The sequence below is a fragment of the Pseudophryne corroboree genome, chromosome 7 (assembly GCF_028390025.1).
Source record: "Pseudophryne corroboree isolate aPseCor3 chromosome 7, aPseCor3.hap2, whole genome shotgun sequence".
NCBI lineage: Eukaryota > Metazoa > Chordata > Amphibia > Anura > Myobatrachidae > Pseudophryne > Pseudophryne corroboree.
In genome coordinates this window covers 146,823,365-146,839,540 of record NC_086450.1, presented here as the reverse complement: position 1 = coordinate 146,839,540, position 16,176 = coordinate 146,823,365, and the positions used below count along the sequence as shown (strand labels likewise).

General features: G+C 41.9%; 1 long non-coding RNA gene across 1 annotated transcript in view; it reads left to right on the top strand.

Moving 5' to 3' along the window:
- The window catches only part of LOC134944830 (uncharacterized), a 147,688-nt gene that overhangs the window by 46,833 nt on the left and 84,679 nt on the right, over positions 1 to 16,176 (top strand). Inside the window, exon 2 of the long non-coding RNA XR_010181963.1 lies at positions 13,243 to 13,305. This is a non-coding gene — a long non-coding RNA (uncharacterized LOC134944830). The remainder of the gene's footprint in view (positions 1 to 13,242; positions 13,306 to 16,176) is intronic.

The window sequence follows — 16,176 nt, the reverse complement described above, 5'->3', positions numbered from 1 at the left end:
AGCCTTCTGTCTGACTAAACCTGCTGTAGGCTCTCTTTATTCACTTCATCCAAAACATAACACAATGGATACTGTAATCTCTTTGTCCATTGGACACAGGGATGGTCATTTACATTACAGGAGAGGTCATAGGAGGATTTGAATAGGTGGGCGATGTCTTTCCCCAACTGCTCTTGTGGGTGGTCTCCTCTGGATTCCCCCCGCATATGAAATATACAGTAAACACAGTTAATGTTCATATTATACTTTTGCACATAACTATACGCAGGAACAAGCGATCTTTCTCAAACCAACTCCAGAATGTTTCCCTTAAAATACCCTACAGCTGGATACCAAACACCACCTTGTAACCTTGTTCTGTCCCCTCCTATCCTGTCAAGGTGAATCCCTTTGTTCTGTTATCATTTTAAACAGCTATTTCTTTCTGATGTGGTGCAGGGAGGCTATGTGTACATTGTGCACTATTTGGATTAAATATGTAATGTTTTGATAGCCCTCCATGCGCACACAAACCCTACCGTAAATACGCATACCACGCGATAAGGCGCATGACCGCGGGGAGCGACCTTACGCAAATTGCGGATATGTGCACACACAGCAGAACGAGTGCGCGCGCAGGGGCCATGTGTGTGTGGTTTGTACTTGGTGTGTGTGCTTCAATATTTTTCGACTTTGACACCTGTGTGCATACAGTATTTCTAATTAATGTAAAGTACAGTAACAGTACAGTACAGTATATTACAATAGAAAACATAAAGTGTCAGGGAAAAAAATGCCTCATGACAGATACACAAGCTCATGTCAAAATGTACAGTAAGCAGTGATCCCTTGCCATTGGGTTTAGATTATGTCCCAATTGCTAGGGGACTTGGCCGCTCACGTACTGTACTGTACTGTACTGTATCCCTGACTTCAATGGACCATACTGTACTGTAGCTTAAACTCCTTGTTTTGCATCTGTATTCTCTATATTTATTAATTGATCATTCTCTGGGACCTCATTGCCCCTGTGTATTTTAGCTAGGGTATTGAGACGCTCCTTCTGCATTGCCTTGTAGTCTGTAAAACCTATGCCATCACTGGCTCCATAGCTGACGGCTTCCACGGGGCAAGGGATAACGGGTGGCAGCCATTTTGTGAACTTGCTATGCGATCGAGTCCGGTGTATCGTAATGTGCAAAGAGCTCGCCTATTTATTTCTTTATTACCAGTTATTTTTACAGCGCACACATATTCCGCAGCACTTCACAGAGAATATTTGCCCATTCACATCAATCCCTACCCCAGTGGAGCTTACAATCTAGATTCCCTATCAGGTGCTGGCTGGCAGCTTTCAGCCTGGGGAGCAGACTCAAGCAAGCGGTCCAGCCTTTCACAGGCCCTGCCCAGCCAGCCCCTGTTCCCTATCACATATACACATAGACACATTCACTAGGGTTAGTTTGGGTGGGAGCCAAGGGGACTTGGCCGCTCACGTACTGTACTGTACTGTATCCCTGACTTCAATGGACCATACTGTACTGTAGCTTAAACTCCTTGTTTTGCATCTGTATTCTCTATATTTATTAATTGATCATTCTCTGGGACCTCATTGCCCCTGTGTATTTTAGCTAGGGTATTGAGACGCTCCTTCTGCATTGCCTTGTAGTCTGTAAAACCTATGCCATCACTGGCTCCATAGCTGACGGCTTCCACGGGGCAAGGGATAACGGGCGGCAGCCATTTTGTGAACTTGCTATTCGATCGAGTCCGGTGTATCGTAATGTGCAAAGAGCTCGCCTATTTATTTCTTTATTACCAGTTATTTTTACAGCGCACACATATTCCGCAGCACTTCACAGAGAATATTTGCCCATTCACATCAATCCCTACCCCAGTGGAGCTTACAATCTAGATTCCCTATCAGGTGCTGGCTGGCAGCTTTCAGCCTGGGGAGCAGACTCAAGCAAGCGGTCCAGCCTTTCACAGGCCCTGCCCAGCCAGCCCCTGTTCCCTATCACATATACACATAGACACATTCACTAGGGTTAGTTTGGGTGGGAGCCAATTAACCTACCAGTATATTTTTGGATTGTGGAAGGAAACCGGAGAACCTTGAGGAAACCCACGCAAGTACGAGGAGAATATACAAACTTGGCACAGTTAGGGCCATGGTAGGAATCTAACCCGTGACCTCAGTGCTGCAAGACAGTAATGCTAACTATTACACCATCTGTACTGCCTATCCCTATCAACCCTGTGTATTTTAGCTAGGGTATTCAGACGCTTCTTCAGCATTGCCCTGCAGCTTGCAAAACCTATGCCGTCGCTCGATCCATAGCTGAGGGCTACCACGGGCAACCCGGCGGCGTCACCATAGCAGTGCAGGCAAATATGGACGAGATCATCCATATTGGCCTGCATGCACAAGCGATGGGGCACCAACGATAAACGAGTGTGAGTCCGCGCGTCGTTCTTCGCTGGTGCCTCCACACTGAAAGATATGAACGGTATCTTGTTCATTAATGAATGAGATCGTTCATATCTTTCAGCAATATCGCCCAGTGTGTAGGGCCTATTACAGTATATAAATTGCAGAGTACTGTACAATCTATGTTAATGTGAAAAGTTTAATTGTTGTCAACTGCTAGTGAAAAATAGTAACAAGTTGTTTTTCTTTCAGCTCCAATTAAGCAGAAGATAGTTTTTCTGATAAAGCTTTAATTTACTGTTTCTTAAGAGTGTGGTAACTCTGGGGGTTATTCTGACCTGAACGTAGCTGCGCATTCGCATGCTGCGACCACATCCAGGTGGTCGACCTTACACATTGTGGCCACAACCACGAAGGATGCAGCTGCAGTGTGACTGGCAGTGGTGGCCATAGGGTGGGGGCGCCATTGTGGCATTGGGGGAAGGGTATCCTGAAAGGGGGCAGGCCAGAGCCACTTTCGGGGCGGGTGCGTGAAATCAGATGCAGCTGCTCTAAAAAAAAGATGGCGGAATGCCACCTGAAAGCTCCCAGGTTGCTCCACCAGGGTTTAAACTTAGTTCCGATGCATCCACAATCTAATTGCGGATGCATTAGGAGGCAACCTCACACATGCTAGGTGGCCTTGACCGGGGCCCTCAGTATATGAGGAGATGAATGCAGATCTGGCTGCATACAGATGGAGCCTCCGTTATCTTGGCTGGCTGAGGCAATAGTTACGATCGGGCATATGCAGCGTGCCTGGGTGCAAGGAAGCCTGTCTAGTTGTAGGAAGGCGCACCTAGTTGTAGGGAGGCGCACAGAGCGTTTGGCGTTACCTTTAAGTGTAATACCTGTGATCATCCACCAGATGTCGCTTTTTAAAATCACCACCAGATGTCGCTTTTTAAAATCACCATTGCGAATGCGTGTGGTCTCCATTAAAATACAATACCGAACTACAACGTAAGAACTACTTTCCTGGTGCGTCTCATTACGCTACAATATGCTACAGTACTGTATGTCATACAGTATATTACAGTGTACAGACGCAATACAGTAGTACAGTATACAGACGTAAACGAACATGATAAAGCCACAGTATAGTCCATTGACATTAGGAATATGTGAGCGTCCAAGTCCCGCAGACAAATCAACAAATAAAAACAGTAGTGTATACAGACGCAAACGGACGTGTTACAGGTACAGTATGGTCTATTGATGTTATGGATATGTGAGCGTCCAAATCCCATAGCCATTACCACATAATCAAAACCAATGGGCTTATGTATCTGTCATGCGGCGACGTGTCCGAGTAGTGAAGTGTGCCGCTTCCCATGCTTAGTGTTCCGGGTTTGATTCCCAAAGTGCGAATGCATGTTAATTTTTTCCTGACACTTTATTAATTTTTTATTTTTGTATCTATTGTACACAAGTTTTACATACAGTTAAGCAGGGCAAAGTGCACACAAGTTCTACATAAATCGGGGTAAAGCTGCAGGAGCGTATCTACTGTAAAATACACAGTGGCTACAAGGATAAGGTTCTATGCACCGTACGGTACATTTACAATACTGTAGCAGGCCAGACTTGATTGAAATGGCTACCACCCGTCACCCCTTGCCTCGTGGAAGCCCTCAGCTATGGAGTCAGCGACTGCATAGGTTTTGCAGGCTGCAGGGCAGTGCTGAAGGAGTGTCTCAATACCATAACTAAAATACACAGGGGCGATAGGGATAAGCGAACTCTATGTACATAACGATACACCGACTCGACTGACGCATAGCAAACTGACAAAATGGCTGCCGTCCGTGACCCCCGGCCTCGTGGCAGCCCTCAGCTATGGAGCGAGCGACGCCATAGGTTTTGCAGACTGCAGGGCCATGCTGAAGGAGCGTCTGAATACCCTAGCTAAAATACACAGGCGATAGGGTCGCCCGTCGGCCGTATACGCCGTCGGGCAGCTCGGCGGCGGATCGCATAGTGTGTAGGGCCCTTAAGTCTCAAAGAATTATATTTGAAATTTAGCCTCAATATAGTGCACTAGTAAGCTTTCACCTCAATGAATTATCTCATTAGCATTTAGCATTTGTACAACTTCAAAGTGACAAAACCCCTTACACATTTCACCAAAAATGTTTCTTTACCCTGACATCATGCTCTAACTCTCAAATATTTTCTTCTAAACTAACAACATTCTCTATAGTGGATTATGGCCATTTATCTCTTTCTGATGGTGCATATACTGTAGCGGTTGCAATCCTCTTTTATTTCTGCATTTAATAGGGACATATAATAACTTTTGTGAGACTTATAGCTGTTTTGACTTATATGCAGCTACTACTTAGTGTGATACAAACTTTTTTTGTGCTTTGGCACACAGTCCAGTCTGACATACTGTGCAGATGTGTTCTTGCTGGTCATTGCCATGAATGGGTCACACGTGCGGCTGTATCACGATTGCAAATTGCCACGCCTGCATGCCATCCATTCGTGAAGCATATAGATCACTGGTGTGTGTACAGTGCACACGCACTCCTATGGATCACTGGTGTGTGTACAGTGCACACGCACTCTTGCGGCATGCAAATCGCAAATGTCATTCACGTTTGCCATGGCTAGTGGCACAGATCACATAAATCCATCTTCAAGACAAACTTTCCTTCCTGGTCTAGCCTCTGTATGTTAGAAGTCGTGGCACAGGTGCATGAGAGCCACCAGCTCCTGTGCGACTCAGCCAGTGCAGGGCGTCTTTTATCCCCAAAAATGCATCTTATTTGCATTGCTTGCTGTGCAAATAAGATGCACAAGCAGATTACATTGACTAAAATTATATGTGGCATGTGTATATTCCAAAACCGTAACTAGACTTTTTGGTGCCCTGTGCCAGAAAGAGAATCGGCGCCCCTTCCAGTTTTTCCAATAAGGACATAAAGAGCATGCCTCGCAGGGACGGGGCATGACAAAATTGATCATAGAGAAAGCCCATTAGATTTATTTTATACACACACATAATTTATGGAACACTGCAAGAAAATGGATTTGGACACAAATCCCCTTTATACCACATTCATGTGCTCAACACGAATACTCGCTGCCGTTCAGCCACAATACCCCTCAATATACTGCCACGCCTAGGACTCAAACCCACAACCTGCTGCATCCCAGCCAAACACCCCACCCACCGAGCCACTTAATGCTGCATGAAAACTATGAGATTTGCTGTATAGGTATTAGTGACAAAAGGGGTGGGGGGTGGGAGACAGGGGCGGTCAGGATATGCTGGCCTTGTAAAAGGGGGGAATCTGCAAGTGAAAGTAATTTGATAATTGATAAATTGACAAGTGGTGCCCCCTACCCTGCAGCGCTATGTGCGGAGCACACTCTGCACACCCCTAGTGACGGCCCTGGTATATTCTGTGTGCAACAGCAACTGTACCTGTTGACTTACACAAACACAGATTATCTCTGGCTAATTAGTGCGCCAAGATAAATAAAATAACAAAATGAGAGAAATGAATGTACTCCCCTGATGGGTAAGATTCTGGAGGTGTTCCACTTGTTTCTTAGGATGATGTAGAACATAAAGGAAACAAAGAAAACAAAGAGAGTCCTTGTGTAATACTGTTGGGTAAGATTGCACATAAAGTGGTGAGATGGCACTTCAATGATGATGATATATTTTGGGGTCACATACCCCTACACCAAATAACTCACAATCAGAGGTTAAATACAGGCTTCTCATAAAGTTAGCAGAAAACCGTCACCATGTAGATTCAGGGGAAGCCTCCTTCAAATTAAAACTCACAGAATTAAAACTTGTGTTCACGCTCATAGAACAAACAGTCACGTGGATCCAACACCGAATATAGGAACCAGGGGATACCCCCTGTCACCAAAACACTCACAGACTAAAACTTGTATAGATGCATGGTAGATGGGTCTTTTTCCTTTTCCTTTTTAATCCACATTCATCTTTCAGACCTCAGTCCTCAGGAAAATATAAGTAAGTGAACCAATCTTTTCACTCATAAAAAAACACTTTATTAAAACAACTTTAAAAAACTGCAATGAGCATACCCGGTTTGGAGATAGCCCGAGGAAAAGATGATAACTTTGAAACAAAACGGGGCCCCGTTTATTTTGATCCCGGAATTCTCTCCTCACCAGATAGCGTCCCCACCGTAACACAGGTACCCCCACCTACGCGTTTCGATCCTCTGGGGATCTTTGTCAAGGTGTATGGGGTAACCTGTGATATGTGCAATATATATACCCATTATAATTAACAAACATTATTCAGATGTGAGCAATTACCAAACATAACTCCCTCCTCTGTATATCAGAGAATAAATTCCCTTCAACATAGAGTTCCTGTATTAAATAATACATAGTCCCGGTCGTTAGGGCAATCCGTTGCCTCTCTCAATATGGCTGCCCGCTCGCTTCCATCCGAAATGAGATGACGTCCGTCCTACTTCCGTCAGGGCTCCGTCACGTCCTGCTTTTGTATTACTGCAGGATTCTGTCTCTCGCGAGTGTTGTGTTTATCCCACTTCCGCCAGATGTTCATGCCGTGGTCTTCACTCCCCGGTCTCGATAGCTAACTTCCTCCGGTGGCCGGAAGTGTGTACCATCAACCAGCTCCCACAGTATCTCGATCCTCTTAGAATAGTTCCGCTCAGAATGTGAATCCCAAGGATAATTTTAAAGGCTTCTATGGTTCGTAACCATGGTGACCCGTGAGGTTGATAGGTATCTTAGAAAAAAAAAAAAAGAGTATATGTAACCTCCACAGAATCCTTAGTTATATCCAAAACAATACAAATGTAAATAAATAACTAAAAAAAGAATAAAACAGATAAGTGATGTAAGGTTTTTTCAAAGAAACCATTGTAATTCGAAATCACTGTTAAGACCAGATGGAAGTAAAGTTTTATACTTATATATATGTCATTTCCATTTTAGCAAGTATGCCTAAAATATCTTTTGATCTTTCAGTGGTCTTAACTAATTTCAAACCATAAAAATTTTTTACTTTATGTAGGGAACATTTATGTTTCTCTTTAAAATGACTCGACAATGAATGACTTTCCACACCTTTTTGAATGTTTCTACAATGCTCGGCTAAACGAACCTTTAGCGGTCTTGTCGTACGACCAATATAAAATTTATTACAACTACATTCTACCGCGTAGATGACATTGGCCGTATTGCAAGTTATGAACTCTTCTATTTTGTGTTCAAGCCCATTTATAATAACTTTATCTATTTTGGAGGTAGTCAATCCATTAATGTTCCTGCAACTAATACAGGAATCTGTTTTTGAAGAACAAGCACAGAAAATGAAGGATTCTTTCATGGCCTGTGGATATAATCAGGATAAGGTTGATAATAGTCTTGTGAGTGCACAACATACTGACCGGAAAGATCTGCTACAGAGTAAGAAAAATCAAGGGAATGATGATAGGTTCCAATGGGCATTCATCACCAATTTTAATTCTCAGCACAAAGATATAGAAAAAGCCTTTAGAAAAAAACTGGTGTATTCTACAAAGAGACCCCGTCATAGGAAGTTTATTACCTGCGAAGCCTATACATATATATAGAAAGGCCAAGAACATAAAAAATCAATTGGTAAGGAGCATGCACCCAAAAAAAGAAGAACGTTTTAGTTATAACCGATCCAAAGGTTTCTACAGGTGCAGTTCCTGTATTAGTTGCAGGAACATTAATGGATTGACTACCTCCAAAATAGATAAAGTTATTATAAATGGGCTTGAACACAAAATAGAAGAGTTCATAACTTGCAATACGGCCAATGTCATCTACGCGGTAGAATGTAGTTGTAATAAATTTTATATTGGTCGTACGACAAGACCGCTAAAGGTTCGTTTAGCCGAGCATTGTAGAAACATTAAAAAAGGTGTGGACAGTCATTCATTGTCGAGTCATTTTAAAGAGAAACATAAATGTTCCCTACATGAAGTTAAACATTTTTATGGTTTGAAATTAGTTAAGACCACTGAAAGATCAAAAGATATTTTAGGCATACTTGCTAAAATGGTAATGACTTATATATATAAGTATAAAACTTTACTTCCATCTGGTCTTAACAGTGATTTCGAATTACAATGGTTTCTTTGAAAAAACCTTACATCACTTATCTGTTTTATTCTTTTTTTAGTTATTTATTTACATTTGTATTGTTTTGGATATAACTAAGGATTCTGTGGAGGTTACATATACTCTTTTTTTTCTAAAATACCTATCAACCTCACGGGTCACCATGGTTACGAACCATAGAAGCATTTAAATTATCCTTGGGATTCACATTCTGAGCAGAACTATTCTAAGAGGATCGAGATACTGTGGGAGCTTGTTGATGGTACACACTTCCGGCGGCCGGAGGAAGGTAGCTATCGAAACTGGGGAGAGAAGACCACGGCATGAACATCCGGCGGAAGTGGGATAAACACAACACTCGCGAGAGACAGAATCCCGCAGTAATACTGAAGCAGGACGTGACGGAGCCCTGATGGAAGTAGGACGGACGTCCTCTCATTTCGGACGGAAGCGAGCTGGCAGCCATATTGAGAGAGGCAACGGATTGCCCTAACGACCGGGACTATGTATTATTTAATACAGGAACTCTATGTTGAAGGGAATTTATTCTCTGATATACAGAGGAGGGGGTTATGTTTGGTAATTGCTCACATCTGAATAATGTTTGATAATTATAATGGGTATATATATTGCACATATCACAGGTTACCCCATACACCTTGACAAAGATCCCCAGAGGATCGAAACGCGTAGGTGGGGGTACCTGTGTTACGGTGGGGACGCTATCTGGTGAGGAGAGAATTCCGGGATCGAAATAAACGGGGCCCCGTTTTGTTTCAAAGTTATCATCTTTTCCTCGGGCTATCTCCAAACCGGGTATGCTCCTTACAGTTTTTTAAAGTTGTTTTAATAAAGTGTTTTTTTATGAGTGAAAAGATTGGTTCACTTACTTATCTTTTCCTGAGAACTGAGGTCTGAGAGATGAATGTGGATTAAAAAGGAAAAGGAAAAAGACCCATCTACCATGCATCTATACAAGTTTTAGTCTGTGAGTGTTTTGGTGACAGGGGGTATCCCCTGGTTCCTATATTCGGTGTTGGATCCATGTGACTGTTTGTTCTATGAGCGTGAACACAAGTTTTAATTCTGTGAGTTTTAATTTGAAGGGGGCTTCCCCTGAATCTACATGGTGACGGTTTTCTGCTAACTTTATGAGAAGCCTGTATTTAACCTCTGATTGTGAGTGATTTGGTGTAGGGGTATGTGACCCCGAAATATATCATCATCATTGAAGTGCCATCTCACCACTTTATATAAGTGCAATCTTACCCAACAGTATTACACAAGGACTCTCTTTGTTTTCTTTGTTTCCTTTATGTTCTACATCATCCTAAGAAACAAGTAGAACACCTCCAGAATCTTACCCATCAGGGGAGTACATTCATTTCTCTCATTTTGTTATTTCATTTATCTGGGCGCACTAATTAGCCAGAGATAATCTGTGTTTGTGTAAATCGTTTGGGATCTAGGGTGTGATCCTCTATCTCAGGGCTGGTTGGAGCTGCCCAATTGTGCGCACAAGGATTGTATCATTTTTTCTTTTATACCTGTTGACTGTTTGTGCATCCTATTCATATAGCAATCTGAATAAGATGCATTTTCAGGGAAAAAAGACACACAAACACATTCGGCGTTAGTCGCTCAGGAATAGGTTAAACTAGAAGGCCAGTTTAATGTGACTACAGCAACAATGACGGAGGACACATCTGTAGGCAAATCCACTGAGTTAACTTTTCCAGTTGATAAATGTGCTTTTGCTATAACTCCATAAATATAAGCCTCTACTTTGAATAATTTCTCTCCTTCTCTGACAGTGGTTTGATGCTTTAATATTTTCAGCTCTGAGCTAGCTCATCCTGTAATTTTGTCTGCAACTTAATGTCTGTAGATCACTAGCAGGGACAGGTTCCTCCCCACCTCTCTCAATTTAGTAGTCTACAGAAACTTTATAAGAAGGGGTTTAGATTGAAGAGCTGTAATGGTCTGTAAGAACTGTTATTGAGATGACTTTCTTTAATAAAATCCTGGCACCTAATAACGTATGGTAAGTTAATTAGTGATCTCTTCCCTTGCCGCCTGTCGATATCTAAGTCTTAACATTCTCTTCTCCCTGTGTATGAGATGCCTTACTGTTACTTCCAGAGCCCCACGTCTACAATAGGCTCTCGCTCTCCAATCTCCACAGCTGCCAGTCATATGCCCTTTCATGTGGCATTCTGGGTGATGTTTCTCTCTTTCAGTACTGGCCCCTCTCCTTAGTGAAGCTGCTGGCACACCCAAACATCATGCAGGGGTGAAAGATGGAGTACTGCTGTAGGATCCACCCACTTGGCTGCACTTTTTACCTTTCATCAGCGGGGTTCCCTTTCACAAGATGCTGCACCTCAACACTTCCGAGCCGGGATGCCGACCTGTCACCACTCTCTACACATGTTTCCACACACTGGAGACAGTGCTGGCACGACACCTCACTCCTGAGCCTCGGATGTGTTCTGCTCTAGCCTCTAACTACCCCTTTCACACAGTAATCCCCTCTCTGGGATCTGCACACAGGCACCTGGTCCCTTCTTTTCTTTTATTTAAGGTAGTACTCATTTCAAGTACATTTCCTTGGAGAGCATGGGTTCTGACTCTCTCTCTCTATGAGGTACCTCAATCTAGCTGTCACTTTTTCCCCCAGCTTCCCTGTGTACAGTCTGCAGAACTAGCCCTGAGCAGTTCTAGCAGATTTTTACACATGCCAATTTGTAGTGCTGCAAGTTCACATTTTGTAACATTGTAGTGCCCCCAATTCATATTAAGCTACAAGGTGCTCACAGTTCAAATTATGCCACACAGTGCTCTCAGTTCATATTATGCCACATTGTAGTGCCCCATCTCCCATTATGCCACATTGTAATGCTCCATTTGACATTGTGCCACACAGTGTACCCACTTCACATTGGCAGAATACTGTTTACCATGCTCCTTGCTGATACTCTAGCCTGGCAAATATCATTTACCTATTACATTGCCCCATTTCCTCCTCACCCCCATGGATCCACCAATACCTCATGCCAACCATGATGACATACATACTTCAACGGTTTACTTTTCTGTCCAGGACCATGACTGTCATTAATAGCATGGCCGCTTTGATTCTGTCCATTCCTATTCGTAGTGTTTGCTTAATACAACATCATGACATCATGCTCGCACCCTAAAGGCTGGAAGCTGGGATTAGTGGGAGGTGGAGTTGCTCAGAGCATAAGTCAGTGGTTGAAGACCACCTTCAGTAGTATCAAAAATAACAGGGTTTGCCCCATCCAAAATTTGCTACTACTGATGTCAATGTGGTTTGAGTTTGGTGCAGTAGAGGTGAGCTCCCTTAGAGCACTACCTGCACCCACTATAGTTACATCCTTGGCCCCACTTGATACATCCATACACTGCCCAGAACTGCCCAAAGCACCCTTTTTGTGTGAGGCCCCCCCATTTTGTGTAAGCAACACTCTTTTTAGGATATATTAAGGGTATGCACTAGTGGGGAAATAATTAATTTAAATCAAGCCTAACAAGGCCATGCAACTGCTGTTTTGAATAATGTATAATGAGAATGAAATGACTGCATAAAGTGCATATATATTTGAGAAATAAGTGTATGTCTTCTATTAACAGAATTAGGACGATACCATACTGATGGGTTTTGGAGCAGACATCTGCAGTCTCATCAGATTTTTGCTATGATGTCCAGACATTAATAGTTACACTACTGCTAACTGCTTTTGCCAAGATGAGCAAACTAAAGATATGGTACTAGTGTAACAGAACTCTTTATTTTCACCAACTTTGATCTGAAATACTTTCATTAGTTGTTAATAAACCTGGTTTAGATCATTATCAAGCTGATGACTGGTGCTTGCCAGACCTTACGCCTTATGCTATGTGCAATGTATTAATTAAGAGCAGTGACTCCATCTGCCTAAGTGTCAAATTCTGAACGTAGAGAAAAGTAAATTGGGTGGGTTTAATGTTATGCAAAACCAATAAATCAAAATAATAGTTAGAAAACAAATTGAAAGTGTTGCGTGGTGAGATAGAAAGCTGCGCTATTTTGAATGCTCGCTATATGAGATGAAAACAAATTCCCTTGTCAGTACACTGTACACATTCTAGGTGACAGCCAATCCATATCGTTAGACTCTCTCACGGGATACCGGGTAATTGCAAGCACAAAGAAAAGCCTCTATCTTGTTCTGGGCTGATATATAACACTTCAAACGGGGTGCAAATTGAAGAGAGGCTAATTGTATTCCGTCTGTTTATACGGCTACAAAATAGATGACTTTAATTTTAGTTTTATTTCTGTGATTTAAAAGATAGTTTCCGTCAACTTATCAGCGAGGACTTCAAATCATAAAAAGTGCTGATCTCATTCCAACTGCTTGATTATATGGCCTTGCAATGGGGCATTCATTAACAAAATCCATGGATTTATCTCATTGTATTTTAATTATCGTGATTTATAAGTTAATTTCTTATTTTTTTTCTTTGTAGCACTACGATTCTCAGTTTATGTATTTGTAGATCATTTTACATGATGTGCTGTGTTCATTTTCAGAGAGAGTATCAATTGTTCTAAGTAAAAGGTCCTTTCATCTAGGGGTAATTATATGCATTTTTACATTTAGGAAGAAACATGAAATTAGAAGAATCCTGCAATTAAATAGGGAACCCTGAAGACTGATGATAAGGTAGTAATTGGAGGACCAGGAATCATGAATTTGAAGCTGAAACCAATATTAAAATGTCTATTGTAATAGTCATAAAAACTATGTACAGTATATGTAAATATGCTTATACTACAGTATACTGTATCCCAGTGGTTCTCATACTGTCTGCTTAGGCGCCATGGGGTACCTCGGGGTACTGGCAGGGGTGCACTGGGTTGGTGGTCTAGGACCAATTCAAATTATGGATGGTCAATGTAATAGACAAAACCACTGCTTGTGGCTGCCAGTCATAAAATATGTGGACAAACAGAAGTGAATCTCTCACCACATAACTGAACCTAAAGAAGGCATATAAACACAATTTACTTAATTTAATCTGTTTTTCTAAATTTCTCAAAAAAATACTTTTAGCCTTGGGGTTCCGTGAAAAAATTCTTATACACTAGGCCACCATGACTAAAAAAAGTTTGAAAACCACTGCTGTATACTCATGTATCTACACTAAAAGGAATTGATCATATTATCCATTTCAGAATCAAAAATCTTTTCAATGAGATAACAGAAAAGAACTCTGATGTGCTTAAGAAAACATCACCCCACTCATAATACATTATGTGTTAATATATTAAGTCTGAATCTGTTCCAGATGTACTTACAATTGTTAAGAGAAGTTCTTCCAGGTCAGGAAAGTTGGTTTTCAGGATTGAAACGAATCTCAATTCAACTGTTGCTCCGCCAGGGCACGAATACCTCAGGCACTCATTATACAGGAAGGGCCGAGCAAATAAATGTGCGAAAAGTCATGCTTTTCACAAATTTTGCTCACTTAGACAGGTTTAGCACATGCCCAAATCCTGCATATTTGGGTATGATCAGCATGAAAAAAGAATGGTAACCCAGCACCAGAATAACAATTGCATATTGCCCCATCCTAAGTGGAAGATATGGAGCAACAGAACGCGTTAATGTCAGCAGCCATAGAGGGCCAAAATAAGTCATCTTTAGCCTGACATATAGATGCCTTATGCCCAGGGTGCCTCTGGTGTGCCTGCTGAGCATAGAAAACTTGAAGAGCAGAAAATATCATGAAATGCTCATCAAACAGACGGAAGCCCTCTGAAAAGGATAATCTATTGTGAAAGTCAAAGAATGCTCATCAAACAGAAGGAAGCCCTCTGAAAGGGATAATCTATTGTGAAAGGCAAAGAAAGACTTGAGGTCATGAGACAGTTCTGTGGAGGAAAAAGGCCATATATGCAGGACAATATGAGACAACTGTTGGCATAGGTCATCCCTGAATGTCACATCACGGAGTTCCTTCATGCACCTCGAGGAGAGGACATGAAGTCTAATGATATTAGCTCATCATCAACATCATCAGCATCAGAGACACCTGAGTCCAGGAGATAAGCACGTGATAAGATGTCAGCAACAAGGAGATCCTTTCCTTCACTGCCTTTGGAGCATGAACATGAAACATTGACTTTGTGCTGAGGAAGTATGCAGGGGTTTGCCAAAAATTGTAATCAAGGGTTGTGGTCTGTTTCAAACAGCACTGGACACCCATATTTGAAACTGTGAAACATTTGACAATTGGGAAACATTAGCAGAGATCAAAGCAGTAATAATAATTGGATCACCAGGCTGAAAGTGAGCATAGCCTTGAAGCAAGAAATAAGAGCAGCATGGCAGTCCAATACCAGTCAATGTTGTTTTGCAAAAACTGGCAGAGGGAGCACTGATCTCAATGTAGTGTGCCAGAAGTTTTGAAAAATAGATGTTCATGCCCAAAAAGCGCTGCAGACTTATCTGTGCGAAGGACATGATGCTTTATGTAATGTTGGAATACTTCTCTGATAGTGCATATGTCATAGGACATTCAGAGAAAGACATACCTGCCAACAGGTGCCATCAACATAGTGAGACTGCGCATGGATGATTTATTGTCCATTGTGATCTGCCAAAATCCACATTTGGCCCCCAGAGTTGTAAATATCTTTGCATTTGGCATATTAGTTATTTCTTGCTCCGTCGTCCTAAGGTGATGTTGTGGTATCATCAGAGCTTTGTTCAGATGCACTGGGTCAATTCAGATGTTTACTGAACCACATTTTTCTATTGCAGCAACCATAGCCATCAACCACAGGGTGACGTCTACCACTTGACGCTTCATGCTGCCATCTGATTTAACTTCATTTTCACTTTGTACTTTATGGCCAGAGGCACATGTCTGGGAGCACATACTGTGGGAGAAACAGTCTTGTCTAAATGCATTGATAGGCAACTGGGAGTATCCCAATGGTTTTACAATTGAACAGATCAGCAAAGTCTTTCAACTCTTGAACATTCTGTTGAATGACATACATGTCATCACTTAAAGTTAATTACCACAGTTTTATGCTATCCGGCAAACCTACAGTAGGAGTGGTTTGAAATTACTGTCCACTATATTAATATCCAGCAGGAATTTTGTTGATTGAAGAGTGGCCATGCCCATGATCTTGATTACCTGACCACCATAAGCAATAAGTTTCAAAGGGGCAGATGTATTAACCTGGAGAAAGCATAAGGAAGTGATAAACCAGTGATAAGTGCAGGTGATAAACTCACCAGCCAATCAGCTCCAATATGCAAATTGACAGTTAGGAGCTGACTGGCTGGTGAGTTTTATCACCAGCACTTATCACTGGTTTATCACTTCCTTATGCCATCTCCAGGTTTAATACATCTGCCCCACAGGGTGTTACTAATGTGCAGGTTTTTAGAAGTGGAAATGTTGCCCATAGCAACCAGAGTTTAGCTATTATCTGGATAAATGATAAGTAGAATCTGATTGATTGCTATGGGCAACATCTCCACTTCTAAAAACCCACACTTTAGTAAATATACCCT